Source organism: Xenopus laevis, chromosome 5L (genome assembly GCF_017654675.1).
Source record: "Xenopus laevis strain J_2021 chromosome 5L, Xenopus_laevis_v10.1, whole genome shotgun sequence".
Classification (NCBI taxonomy): Eukaryota; Metazoa; Chordata; class Amphibia; order Anura; family Pipidae; genus Xenopus; species Xenopus laevis.
Window position 1 is genome coordinate 31,119,921 of NC_054379.1, and position 18,427 is coordinate 31,138,347.

The following is an 18,427-nucleotide window of genomic DNA, read 5'->3' on the forward strand; positions in this document are numbered from 1 at the left end:
GGTATAATAAATTTCAAAAAAAAAATCAAATTTTTTTCTTTTATCTGAACATTTTTAATATTTTGAACCCATAAATTCGAGTTTTGACTAAAAAACACCCCCAAAGTGTCTGGGTTCCCAGATTACAACATCATCTCATCCTAAAAATACATAATGAACAGATTAGCTGGCTTTAACCTATAACTGTGATAAAGAAAGAATGTCAGTATCCCTGGCAGCTCACGTCTGTGGAACAGGAACTAGCTCACCTTTCTAAAATCCTGAAGGCTTCCGTACTATGGAGTGTTAAAATCTCCCCCCATCACCTCACTTCTGCAATGTGCCACTTTATCACTATAACACCCTGGCTTTTCCCTCCATCAAATAATTAATAGCTCACCCTCCTCAGCACCTATCACCTCAGCAGAACACAAAATGCTTACACTTCTCCCACAATCACTTTTCTTCAGTAAAATACATTGGCTTTATGCTCATATTCTCTTCGTCTTAACTCTTCACCCACTCATTAAACCAACTCAAAAAGCTCTGCGTTACAAGAATCTACTACTCTATCCATGCTTCAACCACTTGTAAAACAGACTTTTCCCCCATTGTGACCTACCCTAGAAAACAAAGGGATGGATAATGTTTCTCTATTCTAACAGAGCTGCAACGAGTAATAGTATTTGCTCTAAGGAAAAGGAGCTTACAACATTCATACCAAAATCACAACCAGGTTTTTGACAAGGTCCTCAATAATTCTAATATAGTAACATTTTATTGTGGAGGGACATATTACCCATGAGTCTTTGAAATGCCATGTCTGAATTCTACCTTAGCCAAGATTAATACCCCTTGCCTTTCAATGCACGTAAACAGAACATTTATGCCAGGACAATTGCACAATTCCTTCTGTGGATATGTTCTTCCATTAACAAACATACTGCCTTTAACCTTTTAAGTGCCATCAGGATTTTGCATTTCATTTGTCCTATGTTTTGCGCTCTCTCATTTATGAGGTATTTCCTATAAATAGTTTTTTTTGGGAAGAACCTGATCTTTCTAAATCTGCCTGAGTTTTTGTGTATTTCCCCTTCTGGAACGAAAAAAAAAATAAAATTTGCCAATTTTCACAATATAGGGATTTATACTAGAAAAATATTTTATTTTATGCGCAAATATTCAACTGATTTGTAAAGTCTCAAGTGTCTCAAACGTACCAGATATGTATAGTTTTAGAAAGATTTCTGACTTCTATAGAACAAAAACTCCCAGCAGTAAAGTACTGAATTTCAAAGCACTACAGTAGAATAGGGTGTACTTTGAAATCCAAAGCCAATAAATCCTGGAACAATAGGTTTACCCCCAGGAAACCATATATTTTTGAAAAGTACAGGCTCTGTTGAATCCAAATGGGTAACCATGTCTTTCTACTCCTAATTACCAAACATCAAAGCTTTTCTGAACTGAAAATGCCAGGGGTCCACTGAACAATTGCCCATTGTGCCTAGGATTACCCAAGTATCTGGTGTTAAGAGATCCCAAAATGAAGTTCATGCATGCAAATTTTCCTGGAGGCCAGTTTAAAAATCACCACATTTACTACATTTTTTACTTCTTAGTAGATGCCATATAAATTGCCCAGTGTCCTCCAATACCTACCACACAAATTGCCTAGCCTGTTTTAGCCGCACCTGTTTCACGGACCCCTCACAAACCTAGGGTCTGCTTTAGTGGAAGCATGCCACTGCTTTTTAGGCATTCAACACCATCTTCACATTGCGTTAAAATGAACTAATGGATTCTGGGAAGTGAAGTCCTTTTCTATGGTGGGTGCCGCACAGATTCATAGGGCCACATATGTTAAACTGCAAGTTTATCTTGCATGAATGAAAGAGTTAAAATGTTTATATATTTAACCTACAATCTAATAATGCATGTATTGTTTTGCAGGAAACTGAAGCTGCCATTGTCCTTTGTATATTGATTTCTTTTGCATTTAGTGGTTAATCTGAAGTTTACCTGGCCAATTTTTTTTTTTTAATAATTACACTGTAGATAAAAACCATTGTGCTCAGAGCTTATTACCATGTCCAATCACATGGCTCCAGACAACAGAGACTCTGCCTTTAATGCCAACTACAAGGTCATGTGTAAAAACATTTATAAGAAGTGGACAAAGAATATGATCCTGAGGCCCTGCACTTACAGATAGAAAAAAAAATCTCCATTGATTCTTCAGGTGCCAGCAGAATGTGCATATATGTCATAAATGCAATGCTTTGAACAGTCTAAAATGAGATGGGGCTTAATAACTCATTAACAGAGGCTCTAGAAATGAGAATTGGTCATGAAATTTGAAATACCCAAACCCATTTGCAAGTATTTTAGAGTATAGTTAAGCTTCTACTTCTAGCAGATTTTTGTTTTGCTATGGGCTGCTGCACTGGAGCAAATCTGCACACAAGGTACAAATGATTCACTTGTAATTTTTTTGAATTGTTTACATAAAGTGACATTTTTAGGCTTTGCAGTTCTGCAAAAATTGTGATCCAACCATGCATACTTGTTACTGGAACAGGAAGGAGGAGATTAAAATAGCCTGGTGTGTGGTGATATTACAGCACATTAGATAGAAACACTACCGGGCTGAAACCAGTGAAAATCACCAGTATATGAGAAAGTAAGTAGGGTAGAAATGGTCCATTGCAGCAGTTTGTCAAAACCAAAAAACTATTTGAATGAGTAATATTTGTGCAACAAGAAAAATGTGCCAGAAAATTGAATAAACAACAAGTTTTCTGCAAAAAAATGTAGCATTAGCATCGAGATATTGTTCACAGGCCTGGATTTGTGGTAAGGCCATAAAGGCCCCCGGCCTAGGGCAGCAGAAATTCAGGGGCGGGATGCAGCCCAGACACCTGAGCACTGGAGACATGCAGCAGATTTGCAAATCCAGTCTCCAGTGCTGTGCCGGACGTTCAGGAAGAGGACAAGGAATGGGAGGGAGACGGAGATAGGGAAGGGGAGGGAGATAGGGAAGGGGAGGGAGATAGGGAAGGGGAGGGAGATAGGGAAGGGGAGGGAGATAGGGAAGGGGAGGGAGATAGGGAAGGGGGACAGAAAGGGTGAGGAGATGGGGAAGGGGTGGGCGAGGCAACCAGCAGAGCCGGCGTAGTGGTGCCCGGCATGTAAAGTCGTGTGATTGTTCAACATTTCCTGCTACTTACAGCCACTGTTGACATTTATATGACCCACATACAGTAGGCCAAGTTTAGGCACATTCCCCACCTTATTTTTCAGCAGTCAAGGAGGCTTGGCAAAGATGCCTGAAATCAGTCACGTAGCATTCCATGAGAAATGCCTGCAAGCACTAGTTCAGGATTTGTGAGGCTTTAGAGCCATTTTGGGTTATTAAAAAAATGGTGTGCTAAAGCAACAATTTCAGCATTTCTGAGTGACCACTGCCAAACCCATGAGTACACATTGAAGGTTGTGGTCCTGTTTATCTGACAGACGATTACAGTTCACATATCAGTTTACTTGGCAGGAAAAGGAAGACCTCCATACAGGGGTCTTGTCATTATAGAACTTTAGGAGTGGTTCATTAGGAGAAGGGGGTATTTTATCTTTCACTGACCACCACTGGATGCTGCAGCAGAAAAAAATGTGTAAAAAGAAAACGGATCCGCACACACACCGATTAGTGCAGTCGGGGATTATCCCCTTTTATTCAGCCACCAAACATCAAGGTTTCGGGGGGGGGGGGGGGAACACCCACCCTTCATCCCCCCCGAAACCTTGATGTTTGGTGGCTAAATAAAAGGGGATAATCCCCGACTGCACTAATCGGTGTGTGTGCGGATCCGTTTTCTTTTACACATTGGTTGCTAAGGGACCCGGCCGGGTCAACGGAAGGAACGCACCACCAGCTTGCAGGAGTGGTGAACTACAGGTGTGCGGTAGGAGAATTACATTGTAATCAAGTTTTGGCAGCAGAAAAAAAAACACCCCTATTTAAAGTTTCCACCCACCCACTCATGTTTCCAATAAGCAGTTTAGCAAGGGGGCTGATTCTGACGATTCTGCTCCTACCGGGCAACGGCGGGCATGCTTTCACCTGAGCCATATTAAAGACAACTGTTACAATTGATACCTACAAATGATACCTGGCATTTTACTGAAACTGTATGCACTAATGCAACAAATTGTTACAAGTTAAGGAGTCCTTAAAGGAACAGTAACATCAAAAAATAAAATTGTTTTAAAGTAATAAAAATATAATGCAGTGTTGCCCTGCACTGGTAAAACTGCTGTGTTTGCTTCACAAACACTACTATTGTTTATATAAATAAGCTGCTGTGTAGCAATGGGGGCAGCCATTCAAAGGAGAAAAGTTACACAGTAGATAGCAGATAAGCTCTGTATAACATAATGGTGCTGTTATCCACTATTTAACCTGTGCCATATAAACGTTTTCAATTTCCGCCATTGCTACACATCAGCTTGTTTATATGAACTAGAATAGTGTTTCTGCAGAAAACAGATCAGTTTTACCTTTAGTGCAGGGCAACAGTACATTATATTTTCATTACTTTAAAACACGTTCATTATTGGGTGTTACTGTTCCTTTAACTTACCTTATCGAGTTGCTATTGTGAAACTCCACTATGCTGAAAAAGTAAGGCAATTTTTTTTTTTTAAATTAAAAAAAAAAATACATATTAAAAAAAGAAAACAGCTAGAAAAAAAAAAAGTAATTATTTCTGGTACCATTAAAGCTGGAGTGGAAAAATACGATTTGAAAGCTGAATTAGACCTTTCAATGTACTTATGCCCCCCCCCATATTAATCAAATAAAAAACAAATTTTCTCCCTTAACTATGTAAACATAAAACGGTACCTGTTCTTGATGAAAAGTAAGTTTTGTTTTTTTAGTGTGTGGATTCAAATTACAGACAAACCCCTTTAAATCCCAGGTCCCAAGCTTCATTGTTACACTACTAAATTCAATTCAAGAAATGGAAAGAAAAAGATTATTTCATCTAGACGGTTTCCAAAATAGAAATCGAACACCAGTGCAGTGTAAGCCTACAGGGAGACCTTCCTTCCCTCTTTTTAATTAGGCAACGGTTTCTGCAAAATCATGTAAAAAAAAAAACTGTAATGAAATATAAAATCACCTGACAAAGAAAGAGCTTCTTCTGAACTGACAATCTATAAAAGTAACATTCTTCTTGTAACCGAGGGTGCACAGTAAGCAGTTATGGGTCTCTGCCCAAAGCGTCCATCAGAGTGGAGCTGCAAGTAGACGTGAGACAACGAGGCTAGCAAGCACAGTGATATGAATAAGGCATGTGGAAAACAGAAGCTCATATTGCAAGCTATCTGACAGCAGAGTTTTGCAGTTATTCTATTGGGGGCTCTAAATATCCCCTTTAATATTCATTTGACCATATTTCTGATCTACATTATTAATACACTTCATTGATTTGTTTTTGCTTTGCTTAATACCCTGCCAGAGAGACTTCAGCTGCATCAAACTGGCAAACATGAAGGTTTTGGGCAAACTAAATCACCACCTGCCATCTGTTCTGTAATTTCATGTCCCCATTTTGTTGGGAATAAAATTAAATTAAATTTCAACTGTTCAAATGATAGACCTGTACAAGACATATTCCGATCAGCAGTTAAATGTTTATACACTGGAGTGCACTGCATAGCGACTGTATAAGCAATCACTCATTGGTATTACGTGTAACAGGGGCACTTGGATTTTAAAGGAGAGCAAAATCCTAAAAATTAATATGGTTAAAATGTCATATTTTATATACTTAACTTATTGCACCAGCCTAAAGTTTCAGCTTGTCAATAGCAGTAATGATCCAGGACTTCAAACTTGTCACAGGGGGTCACCATCTTGGAAAGTGTGTGACAGTCACATGCTCAGTGGGCTCTGAGCAGCTGTTGAGAAGCTAAGCTGATGCTACAGGACTGATTATTAAATTGATGCTAGTTGCACTGGTTTCTGTGCTGCCATGTAGTAAGTATCTGTATTAATTGCTAATCAGCCTTATATGGTAACATGTATATCCTATGTTTACTGTATCTTGTGTATGGGTCCCTAAGCTCAGTAAGTGCCAGCAGCACAGAGCATGTGCAGTGAATCAGCAGAAAAGAATATGGGAAGCTACTGGGGCATCTTTGGAGGCACATATCTTCCCTGCTAAAGGGCTGTGGTTGCATTGGGCTGGTACAGAAGCCCAAAACATAATGTAACATAACATTTCTAGCTACTTCTTTAGTTAGGTTTTAGTTCTCCTTTAAGGTTTGTGTGTATTCACTGGACGTTGTGCGTATTGCTTATTTATATAGCGCTGACATATTCAGTATGACCTTAAAGAGACTGCTCATAATTCACAGTTGGGAATGATGAATGAATCCATGAATCTCCGTTTGCTGAAATGTAAGCCACAAATATTGCTTTTAACTTGTCCACAAAGCACTATCTTGGTCTTGCCTGACCACATAAGCTTTTCCTACTGCAACTGGGTCACTCATGCTTAGTGTCAAAACCCAGACATGCTCTTCTGACTAATGGCTTCTTTTGTGCCAGCATCCCATACACGGCAGTAGTATGCACAGCTTGTACCGATAACCCATTCCTACAGTGAAATGTGGTGCCTGTTGGGGTGTATAGTTATCATCCACAGTGACTGGAACATGCAGTCATTTCTCTGGCATTTAAAAAAATGCGGAACAATCTGTAGATGTGTCCTGTGCCGCCTCAGGATATGCACGCAGCATTATTCGGCCAAAAACCACCCATGTGCTCAGTGACAGGCAGACTGCATTTCTGTGTCTGCACACGAGGAATTTTACTGCAAGGAGCTATGAAAAAAACTATGTTCACAACAAGCCAATTAAATAAGACTCACAACTGGTCTACTTGTGGGGATGTCAGTTTTGGGTAAATATTTGAACAAAAGATAAAGCCCATTCCAAACTTTGTCTCAGCGCCTATAGCTCTCTAATTACACCACTGTAGAGGAGTTAAAGGGCACCTATCACAGCCAAAATCAACACACATATTAACAATCTGACCAGTACAACCTAAACACATTTAATCAAACTACATATATAGTTTTTTGAAAAAAACTGCAAGTTTTAAAAAAAATCCCTTAAATGGAAGGGAGTCCATACTGAGACTATAACATGCAAATTTCAGGAGCATGCTCAGATTGTAGCATTGCCTTGAGTATTCTACCCAGAATGCCTTGTTTTAGTAAACTCCTCCACTAGAAGTATCATGAGATTTCCTTATCTTGTCCACTGCTGGTGATGTTATTATGTAAATGAAGGGCACTCACTAACTTCCAGAAGGTGGCAGAACTACTGAACACAGAGGTTTGGCTAATTTCAAAATAGCTTACAAGGGTTGCTAAGCAACCAAGGAATTTCAACTGAGCGTGTGCGAGATTTCAGAGCTGTTGTTGGCTTTGAAGATATAGGTAGGAGGAGCCAGTGAAATCCAAGATGCCTGCCTCAGCTAGAACTGCAGTGGAGATAGGGGAGATCTTGCAGAAGGTATAGTGAGTTGATTGTTTACATTATACAAACAATTCTAACTGTTTTAACTATCGTCCGGACATTTATAATAAACCCAATAGAGTTGCCACCAGTATGGATTCATGCAGCTTAATTACCATCAAGGTAATATTGTATTATTACATAGAAAAAGGAAAACATTTAAAAAAAAATTAAATTATTTATTAATAACGGACTCTATTGCAGATGGCTTCCTGTAATTTGGAGCTTTCTGCATAATGGGTTTCTGGATAAGGGTTTCTATACCTGTACATTTTTCCTTTTGGGTTAACTTTCAAAGCTGAGCCGCTTTATTTAAATATTTAAATGAATGTTTCGGGGTTTTATCAGCTTTCATAAGAATTCAGTCCTTTTGTTTTAAAAGTTGCAGAGTTGCTCAGCTATTACCTGAACAAAATAGTCCAATGAGATGAAACATCAGGTATGAGAATAACTATGCAACATCAGCAGAATGTAACTAAAAGACAGAGATGGGTGTTCTGCATTTGCCATCCATTGTGGATATTCTTATTATGATGAATATGGGGCTGCAGGTAGAACACAGAACACTGGTTTCTGTCCTAACCATAAACTAAAGGCATGACAATACACCAAGACTTATTAACCGGGAGTTAACAAATAAATTGGCTGATGCATAAAATCCCAGTCATAATATCTGCCTCCATGCTGGTGTGACATTGAAGAAATTAAGTGTTCAGGCAATAAAAACAATAATCTGAAGAATGTATGTTACAAACCTACAGTAATTTTGAATGAAATACAGAGGGGACTATTGTTAATTCTAGTGCATCAGTCTCTTGTACAGAAACTGTAGTTTTCCAGAGAGAAAGACGATGAAGAGCAAATACAGTTCCTACTGAAAAATTCATGGTGAAAGCTCAGTTACCACCTGCAACTCTCCACCTGATTAAAGAAAGCTCTCAAACAAAAAAATGTGAAGGATAATATATATCAACCTTTTAACAGGCCTGTGTGAAATAAACTAGATAAAGAAAATCTGCAACAATACAAGTACAAAAGCCAAATGTTCACCTAGAACAGTGATCCCCAACCAGTGGCTCGTGAGCAACATGTTGCTCTCTGACTCCTTGAATGTTGCTCCCCGTGGCCTAAAAGCAGGTGCTTATTTTTTAATTACTGGCTTGTAGGCAAGTCTTGGTTGCATAAAAAACAGGTGTACTACCAAATTGAGCCTCCTGTTGTTATGCCAGTCCATATAGGGGCTACCAAATAGCCAATCACAGCCCTTATTCAGCACCCCCAGGAACATTTTACATGCTTATGTTGCTCCACAATTCCTTTTAAATTTGAATGTTGCTCACTGGTAAAAAAAGGTTGGGGACCCCTGACCTAGAAGAAGAGCGTCAAACACAGGAGAAGAACAATGAATATTATTCACACTCATTGGTGGTAAAGGTATGTGACCTGTTATCCGGAATGCTCGGGACTTGGGGCTTTCTGGATAATGGTTTTCCGTATAACGGATCCCATACCTGTACAAGAATAAAGGAAAACAAAAATAATTCACTATTCAATGCTACTACCAGGACCTGGTCAATTTCTGGCATGTTCACAAAACACTGTTAAAGGATAAATAAACCTTAAAAATAAGTGAATGTATAACTGACAAGGGGACTATTCTAAGAAGTTTTGTAATTTATATTCATTATTTATTTATTTTTAATTCCAAGATATTAAGGGATACGTGTACTTTTAATATGAATGAATTTTGTTACAACAGCGACACCTGCTGGTCATTTTCTGACCAGTCTGGCCACCAAGTAGTCAAGGAAGTTGGGAAAATCATCCGCAGGTGGCGCTGTTGTAACAAAATGCATTCATATTAACAGTACATGTATCCCTTAATATCTTGGAATAAAAAGAAAATAAATAATGAATGTACATTGCAAAAGTTCTTAAAATAGCCCCCTCACCAGTTTTACATTCACTTATTTTAAAGGTTTACTTATCCTTTAAGGAGCCTGTGACTGTAAATAAGATGGCCAAGAACAGTTGCCAAAAAACATTGGACAAGAAGCACAGGGGACTAGTGGGCTAGTTGACTTTTACCGGAATGCATCTGACTGATTTAAAGGGGTGGTTTACCTTTCAGTTGGTCTTCATTTTTATTTTCTATATTTTTTTATTAATTTGCCGTCTTCTTCTTCTGACTCTTTCCAGCTTTCTAATGGGGGTCACTGACCTCATTGAAAAACAAATGCTCTGTAAGGCTACAAATGTATTATTATTGCTACTTTTAATTACTCATCTTTCTATCCAGACCCTCTTCTATTCATATTCCAGTCTTTTAATCAAATCAGTGCATGGTTGCTATGGTAATTCAAACCCCAGCAACCAGATTGCTGAAATTGCAAACTGGAGAGCTGCAGAATAAAAAGCTAAATAACTCAAAAACCACAAATAAAAAAAAAAAACAATTGCAGATTGTCTCAGAATATCACTCTCTACGACATACTAAAAGTTAATTTAAAGGTGAACAACCCCTTTAGCAATGAGGGTGACAGAGAAAAGCAGGGCTTAGCGGAGGCAAAGTAAACAGATGCATTGAAACTGTATAAGTATATGAAATCTGAAGCTCAATTGTGCCAGCAGTTAAAATAACACTTTTGATGCTTATGTAACAATATGTAAACTATGAGTGATATACAATATTGAAACCATGCATATGTGTGGAATAAAGGTCAAAAACACAGAACTATGCTGCACACTTTACATGTTTAAAGGAACAGTAACACCAAAAAATAAAAAAAAGTGTTCTAAAGTAATTAAAATGTAATGTACTGTTGCCCTGCATTGCTAAAACTGGTGTGTTTGTGTAGTTTTTATAAACAAGCTGCTGAGTAGCCATGGGGGGCAGCCATTTAAACTGAAAAAGGAGAAAAGGCACAGGATACACATCAGATAACAGATAAGCTATAGAAAACAATGGGATTTACAGTGTATATCTGCTATGTAACCTGAGCCTTACATGGCTGCCCCAATAGCTACACAGCAACTTGTTTATATAAACTATAGTAGCATTTCTGAACCGAACACACGTTTTACTAGTGCAGGTCAACAGTACATTATATTTTAATTACTTTAAAGGAAAAGTAACATCAAAAAATGAAAGTGCTTTAAAGTAAAAAAAATATATGCCCTGCACTGGTAAAACTGGTGTGTTTGCTTCAGAATCACTACTATTGGTTATATAAATAAGTTGCTGTGTAGCAATAGTTACACAAGTTACACAGCAGATAAGCTCTGTAGAACATAATGGTGTTATCTGTTATCCATTATTTAACCTGTGCCATATAGAATTTTTCAATCTCCGCCATGGCTACACATCAGCTTGTTTATATGAACTATAGTAGTGTTGCTGAAGCAAACAGATCAGCTTTACCAGTGCAGGGTAACAATACATGATATGTTCATTACTTTAAAACACTTTCATTTTTGTTACTGTTGCTTCTATACTCTTTAATGGTTTGGTGTTACTGTTCCTTTAATGAAACAACATGTTTCAAGCTGTGCACTTTGTAATTCCTAATTCCCCTAAAACTGCTCCATCCCATTGCAACCTATGAACTCAGTTTACAGCCTTGCTCACAGCACTTGTCTAGTCGAAAAAAAAAAAACAACTAAATATATGGAACACTATTGCTAGCACTGTTAAAAATAACATGGGTTATTAGGCTGGTTAATCAACATCTGGAGAACAGAATATTTATATAAAAGTTATTTTTAGTCTCTGGCTCCTAAAATGTGTAGACTGTAGCTCCTAACTTTGTCACAAATTTGTGTTCCCTTAAAGGCTGCCTGCGGCCTAAAGTAATGGCATTCTCAGACAAACTCAAATTCTGTTCTGTCTTGTGATGTGATTAAAAGAACATTATATTGACTAATAATGGATTTGAAGTAGGGATGCACCAAATCCAGGATTCGGTTCGGGATTCTTCCAGGATTCTGCCTTTTTCAGGAGGATTTGGCTGAACCCTTGGCCAAGCCAAATCCAAATAATAATTTGCATATGTAAATTAGGAGCGGGGAGGGAAATCACGTGATTTTCATCACAAAAGAAGAGCTTTTTTTCCACTCTTTCCTTTCCTGCCCCTAATTTGCATATGTAAATCAGGATTCAGATTCAGTTCGGTATTCAGCCAATCTTTCACCAAGGTTTTTTAAGTTTCGGCCGAATCCTAAATAGTGGATTCGGTGCATTCCTAATTTAAAGAAACAAAACCAACTGTGCTGCCAAGTAAAATTACTAAACATGGAGGATGTGTGTGACACACTATTAGGTTATATACATTAAGTCGGTTTCTTTACATGGTGTCACAGTGTAGTGTAAGAGTGTTTGCATGGCTTTACAGAAGGTAGCAAGCATAAATTTGGAGAATAAGTTACAGAAATCCAAAAATGTACAATGTCAACACAACACAGAGCAAAAGCTTATTCACACGAGTGTCTTTTAAACAAACACTTTGTTGTCAAGTAGAAGAACATTTTAAATTGTGTCCATACTAATTAGTTCTATACTAATACAGGTAAGGGATCCGTTATCTGGAAACCTGATATCCAGAAAGTTATGAATTACGGAAAGGTCATCTCCCATAAAATACATTTTATCCATAATCCATGTTTTTTAAAATGATTTCCTTTTTTTCTGTAATAATAAAACAGTAGCTTATACTTGATCCCAACTAAATATAATGAATCCTTATTGGAAGTAAACCCAGTCTATTGGGTTTATTTAATATTTAATATTTACATGACTTAAGGTATGAAAAATTACAGAAAGATTCATTATCCAGAATGCTCCAGGTCCCGAGCATTCTGGATAACAGATCCCATACCTGTACATCTTTTTAGGAGAGGCTAGGCAATGCCTTGTGTAATATTGCAACTTCTGATGTATATTATGTACGGGTATGAAAATATGTCAAGTGAAAGGATATTTTGGTGAGTAGGATTAAAGGATCAGTAACACAAGGTAATGTTTAAAACCTCAAAGCAATTTTAACATGTTTATCATAATTTTGGATGGTTTATATCTATATCTGAATGAATGAATGAATGAATGAATGCCTGCAGTTTTTTTGGTAGAACCTTTTGGGGGCAGTCAATATATATTTATTATCTAATGCCCCGTTAAACACAACAGACCAGGGGTTTTGACAACACAAAAGATGGCAGAACACAATAGCTCTGACGTGGTATTTTTGCTTAAAAAAAAATATGCAAGCAAGGACAAGACAGCGATAAGCAGAATGTAGAAAGTAATCCAGCAGCACACTGATTTTTGGTGTGATAAGTGGTAATTTGTTTATTTAGCCCACATACATACAAGGTAAGGGCAACGTTTCGGGGTTCGAAACGTTGCCCTTACCTTGTATGTATGTGGGCTAAATAAACAAATTACCACTTATCACAGCAAAAAGTGTGCTGCTGGATTACTTTCTACATTGTATGCTGGACCCGGTGGGCAGGAAAGGGTCAAACAGACTAAGCACCTAATACCCTGCACAGGGTTTTCTTGAAGGGTCGAGCACTCTGAACTTTCCAAATAGCGATAAGCAGAATGTCATTTCAAATTAATCATTTTTCAATTTGGTGTTACTGATGCTTTGGTGTTACGTCGCCCAAAAAAATTATTCAAACTCCTATTTTATCACATTAGTCAAGCAAAATGAACTTTAATTACACTATATAAATTATTTGAATCTTGTTTCCTTCAGTCTGGGATTTATAAGTTATAGCAAGCAGGAAGCAGCCATTTTGTGGATTTAAGGCAAGCCTTGTATCATCTCAGAATCTTGTTTGTGCACCAGAATGGGGGACCAGATGTTCATCCCATGCCCTGGCTACACAATTAAACGGTAAAGAGAACAGGGGAATGTGTGGAGAGCAGTGATATCTAGGAAGTGCTGAATGGAAAGTGAAAGTAATTGTCTGCCCCGCCTCTATGCCCAGGGCATAGAGGAGGGGCAGACAATATTTGATTGACAGCTGAGTTGTTTAAATGAGTTTACAACAGCTATGAATGCTTTAATAAAAGATAGAAATTGGATTTCATGTTTAATTTGAAAAGGACTTTTACTATACAGTTTTTTGTGTCTGGGTGACAGATCCACTTTAATGCTTCCTCTATATACGTATATGTCAGAACACTTCCAAATGGCAGAGTCCAGTAAAAGGACCATGTGAAGAAACACCTTGTGGGAAAACCGACAGCTTGAGTCGTTCAGTCTCAAATTCACTAGAAAGTTCAAGCCCTGTGCTGTCAAATGTCGAGGGGTAAGGCATTAGACCCACAGAGTATTTTGGGAGGAAGCTAGAGATTGCAAAATGCAACTCCTGACAAACTGCTCACCAAACAGATATATTCTTTAAATGATGTCCCTCGCTACTTGATCACTGGTTCCATTCCTAGGCACCAGCTATAAGCAAGCTAGTTACCATTCAGAAAGCAGCTTTTGACACTAATGTTTTTTTAAGGCATAGGGCTGGTATACAGTTGAGTAACTCTATGCAGAAAACGTTATGCAGAATCTCAATGCACATGCACATATACAAGTCCAATAAAATACATGGCATCACTCAGGATAGAGATCAGACTATAACCCCCACATGTAATAAAAGTCACTAAGTTTGCCCTGGAGCAGTAACCCATAAATACAAATAAGATGTTTGCTTTCATACAGGTGACCAGTTAATGCTACCTGCTGATTGGTTGCTACGGGTTACTGCTCATGGTCAAACTTAGTGACTTTTATTACATAACCCCTTAAAGGAACAGTTCAGTGAACAAATAAAAACTGGGTAAATAGATTGTATGTGCAATATAAAAAATGTTTCTAATATAGTTAGTTAGGCAAAAATGTAATGTATAAAGGCTGGAGTGACTGGATGTCTAACAGAACATAACAGAAGACTACTTTTTCAACTCTCTAACTCTGAGTTAAGGTGGCCATACACGGGCCGATAAAAGCTGCCGACAGACCGTGTCGGCAGCTTATTGGCCCGTGTATGGGGCCCCCCGACGGGCTTCACCGATCGAGATCTGGCCGAAAGTCGGCCAGATCTCGATCGGATGGGACAGAAAATCCCGTCGGATCGCGGCCGCATCTATTCGTTGATGCGGTCCCGCGATCCGACCGCCCTAGGGCCCACGATCGGATCAGCCCGATATTGCCCACCTCAAGGTGGGCATATCGGAGGGAGATCCGCACGTTTGGCGACATCGCCAAATGAGCGGATCTCTCCATGTATGGCCACCTTTAGTCAGCGACTTGAAGGGGAGCCACATGGGACATAACTGTTCAGTGAGTTTGTAATTGATCCTCAGCATTCAGCTCAGATTCAAAAGCAAACAGTTATGGCCCATGTGCCCCCCTCAAGTCATTGATTGGTTACTGCCTGGTAATCAGTGGAAACCAGAGAGCTGCAAAGCAGGAAGTAATGTTCTGTTCTCTTAGACATCCAGTCACTTCAGCCTTTATACATTACATTTTTGGCTAACTAACCATTTTAGAAATATTTTTTATTTTGCACAGCCTATTTACAAAGTTTTTATTTTTTTGTAAAAAAAAAGCGCTAAAATGTGCCCTGGATTTTGCCGAATTGCTACAAACAAGTCTAATCCAGTGGGCATACTGCTTCCTTATCCAAAAACCCATTATCTATAAAGCTCCACATTGCGGGAAGGCAATTATAAGCAAAGTATTCTTTATTTTAAAAATAAAACAGAGCCTTGTAACTACGCTGCATGAAACTATCCTATTATGCTTAATGTATTTTTTAAGCAAAGACAAATTACAGAAAGATCCCTTATCCACATATAGATCCTCTACCTGTATATAAAAAACTTAACACATAGAAACATTAGTGGAAAATAATATGGAAATAATGACTTTTTCCAATTACTTTCTATTTTCTACGTGTGACCATGTTTCTATTATTGAAGTGTTATGTGTTATGTTTCACCTTCTAAAGCAGCTCTGGAAGGGGGGGGTCGCCGACCCTGTAAACTGTTCTAAATTTATACATTTATTTGATACATTTCTTATCTTTGTCCCTGCTGAGCAGAATCTGTGGGTTTCATTACAGGCACCTGTTAGAATTGATACAATAGTTACTAATACTCCAGAGATGCTGCTGAGAAATGTATCTACTAAATGTAGTAGCAAATTGTAACAGTTTAGAGTCTGTACCTGAATTACTGACTCAAACACCAGAAACAGGAACACTAAACTTTTTAGATTTTGAAAAACCGGTAAAAAATAAATAATGGGGAGTATTTGAAAAAAAAAAAAAAAGTCTATTTCTGGGGAGCAAATCTGAAAACAATTGAAATTTAAAGTGTTTGGAAGGTGAACAAGCCCTTTAAAGGTGATCAAGCCCTTTAAAGGTGAACCACCCCTTTAAGAAAGTTGTGCTTGTCCCAAAAGGCTAATTCCCTTTTATGCTTCACTAGATGTAAAAGGCAAATTTTGATAAAAACAATCCATTATAATATAAGCATTCAATGCAAATCTTTAGCATTCAGCCTCTCAGTTTCCTTGTGAGGCAACTTCGGGCGACTTTGGAAGACGAAGCGCACCGAGTGCCATCCAGCCGGCGATTTACAGTCTAGCCGGTGGGAAGGCAGTAAATAATTCAAAAACTATAAAAAAGAAAAAATGAAAACCAATTGAAATGTTGCTTAGAATTAACCATTCCAGAACATTCTAAAAATTAACTTAAAGGTGAACCACCCCTTTAATTGTCAGGGCACACAGGCAGATACAGGGAGATTAGTCACCCAGAGACAAATCTCCTCTTCTTCGGGGCTACTAATCTCCCAGAACTGACTCCCCTGCATTTTTGCCGGCTAAAATGTAAATCGTCGGCTTGATTCATTTTCCGAAGTCGCCCAAAGTTTCCTTGTGAGGCAACTTCGGAAAATTAATCACATCGAATGCCAACACGCCGGCGATTTACATTTTTGCCGGCGGGAAGGCAGGGGAGACAGTTTTGGGGAGATTAGTCGCCCGAAGAAGAGAAGATTCGTCACCAGGCGACTAATCTCCCAGAATCTGCCTGTGTGACCCTAAGAAAGTTGTGCTTGTCCCAAAAGGCTGGTCCCCTTTTATGATTAACTAGATGTAAAAGGCAAAATGTAATAAAATCAATCAATTACAATATAAACATTCAATGCAAATAATTAGCATTCAGCCTCTCAGTTTCCTTGTTAGGCAACTTCGGGTGACTTCGGAAAATGAAGCGTTCCGAGTGCCATCCTGCTGGCGATTTACATTCTAGCCGGCGGGAAGGCAGGGGAGGCAGTTTCAGGGAGATTAGTCGCCCCGAAGAAGAGAAGATTTGTCACCAGGCAACTAATCTTCCCAAATCTGCCTGTGTGACCCTAAAACAGTTGTGCTTGTCCCCAAAGGCTAGTCCCCTTTCATGCTTCACTAGATGTAAAAGGCATAATGTAATAAAATCAATCCATTATAATATAATATAAGACAAATCTCCCCAAATCTGAGCATGTGTCACTGCCCTTAGTGTTACTTTTGCTACAGCCGGATGAGAGAATTCTCGCTTGCGTTGCATTAATTCTCCATATTAGAATTAGGAATAAAAGGCCAACACATCCAGATTAATAGCTACTAATTATCTAATATTTCTCTGCACCCCCAAATATCTGCATGTGTGTGTGGCCCCGAGTGTGTGTGTGTGTGTCCAAATCGTGTGTCCCCCAAATAAGTGCATGGAGAAATGTACAGAGGCTGTAAAATGCTAAAAATACAGAAATATGATTTTGTTTATGATGTTTGAACAAATGGAGGTCAATGTTTACATTCTTAGGAATGAGAACATTTCAAGTCCAATTTGGGATTTTATTTCTAAACACATGGAAATGTAAAAGACGGGTGTAATATCTATGGTCCGTGAAGTAAGATGCCTGTGGCAATGATATAGACACCTGGGTGTGTTCCAGGGCCTCAGGTGCCATAGTCACTTCAGCTATGTGGAATCACCTGTCACTGTACAGCCAAGTGTGACAGTCTGACTGCAACTGGTGAGGTACTGCGCCTTTAATTACCCCTGTGACAGCTGTGAGGGGCTGCTGGGAGTTGTAGTTATTGAACAGCTGGTAACACACAGTTTGACGGTCTCCGATGGACTCGCAGAACACCCACGTCACACCGCCTCCCACTTACCATGTCGCCTTCTCCGGGGCCGCAGAGCTCGGTGGTGCAGCCCATGGGCAGTCCCACCTCCGCCACCAGCTCAGGTGATGTCTCCGTTCGTATAAAGCAGCTTCAGCACAAGAACCTAGCTACCCCCCCTCTGGCTCCCCTCAAGCTTCTACCGGTTTGAGGAAGCACCGAGATACACACAAACACTGTAACCTCCCCCTCCTTGGATCCGCCTTCCCGACATACACCGCGACCAGCAGCAAGAGCAGTAAGAAACTTCTGCGCAAGCGGTAGCGGAAGTGCACAGCACAAGAGGGCAGAAGAACGTGTATCTGTCAGGTGTGTTTGCCAGGTTATACGTAAACTGCGCTAGGCTCAATACGTCAAAATCAGACCAATGAAGCAGCTCTCAGAACCGCGACTTATATATAAAGCATACTTATTGTGTCAATACTACAAGTCTCAGTATGCCACAGACACTGTCACATCTCGTTAAAAAAAGTGAACTATCACAATGTAACATGCTTAGTAGTGGAGTCGATTGTGGAAGCTACAACCGCTGTGACTTCTTATCGCTCACAGGGGTCTGTGTGTCATAAGAGACTTTACACGCGCTCAATGTGTACAAGGGTGACGTGGGGGTAGTCATTGCT

At 39.1% G+C, this 18,427-nt stretch overlaps 1 protein-coding gene across 6 annotated transcripts in view; it reads right to left on the bottom strand.

Moving 5' to 3' along the window:
- Positions 1 to 18,016, bottom strand: part of aftph.L (aftiphilin L homeolog) — a 40,412-nt gene extending 22,396 nt beyond the window's left edge. For 3 of the 6 annotated variants that reach the window (XM_018262096.2, XM_018262094.2, XM_018262097.2), the window contains exon 1: positions 17,796 to 18,014. The gene's annotated coding sequence lies outside the window, so the exon portion shown is untranslated. 6 annotated transcript variants of the gene reach the window in all.
- Positions 18,017 to 18,427: the final 411 nt, after the last annotated feature.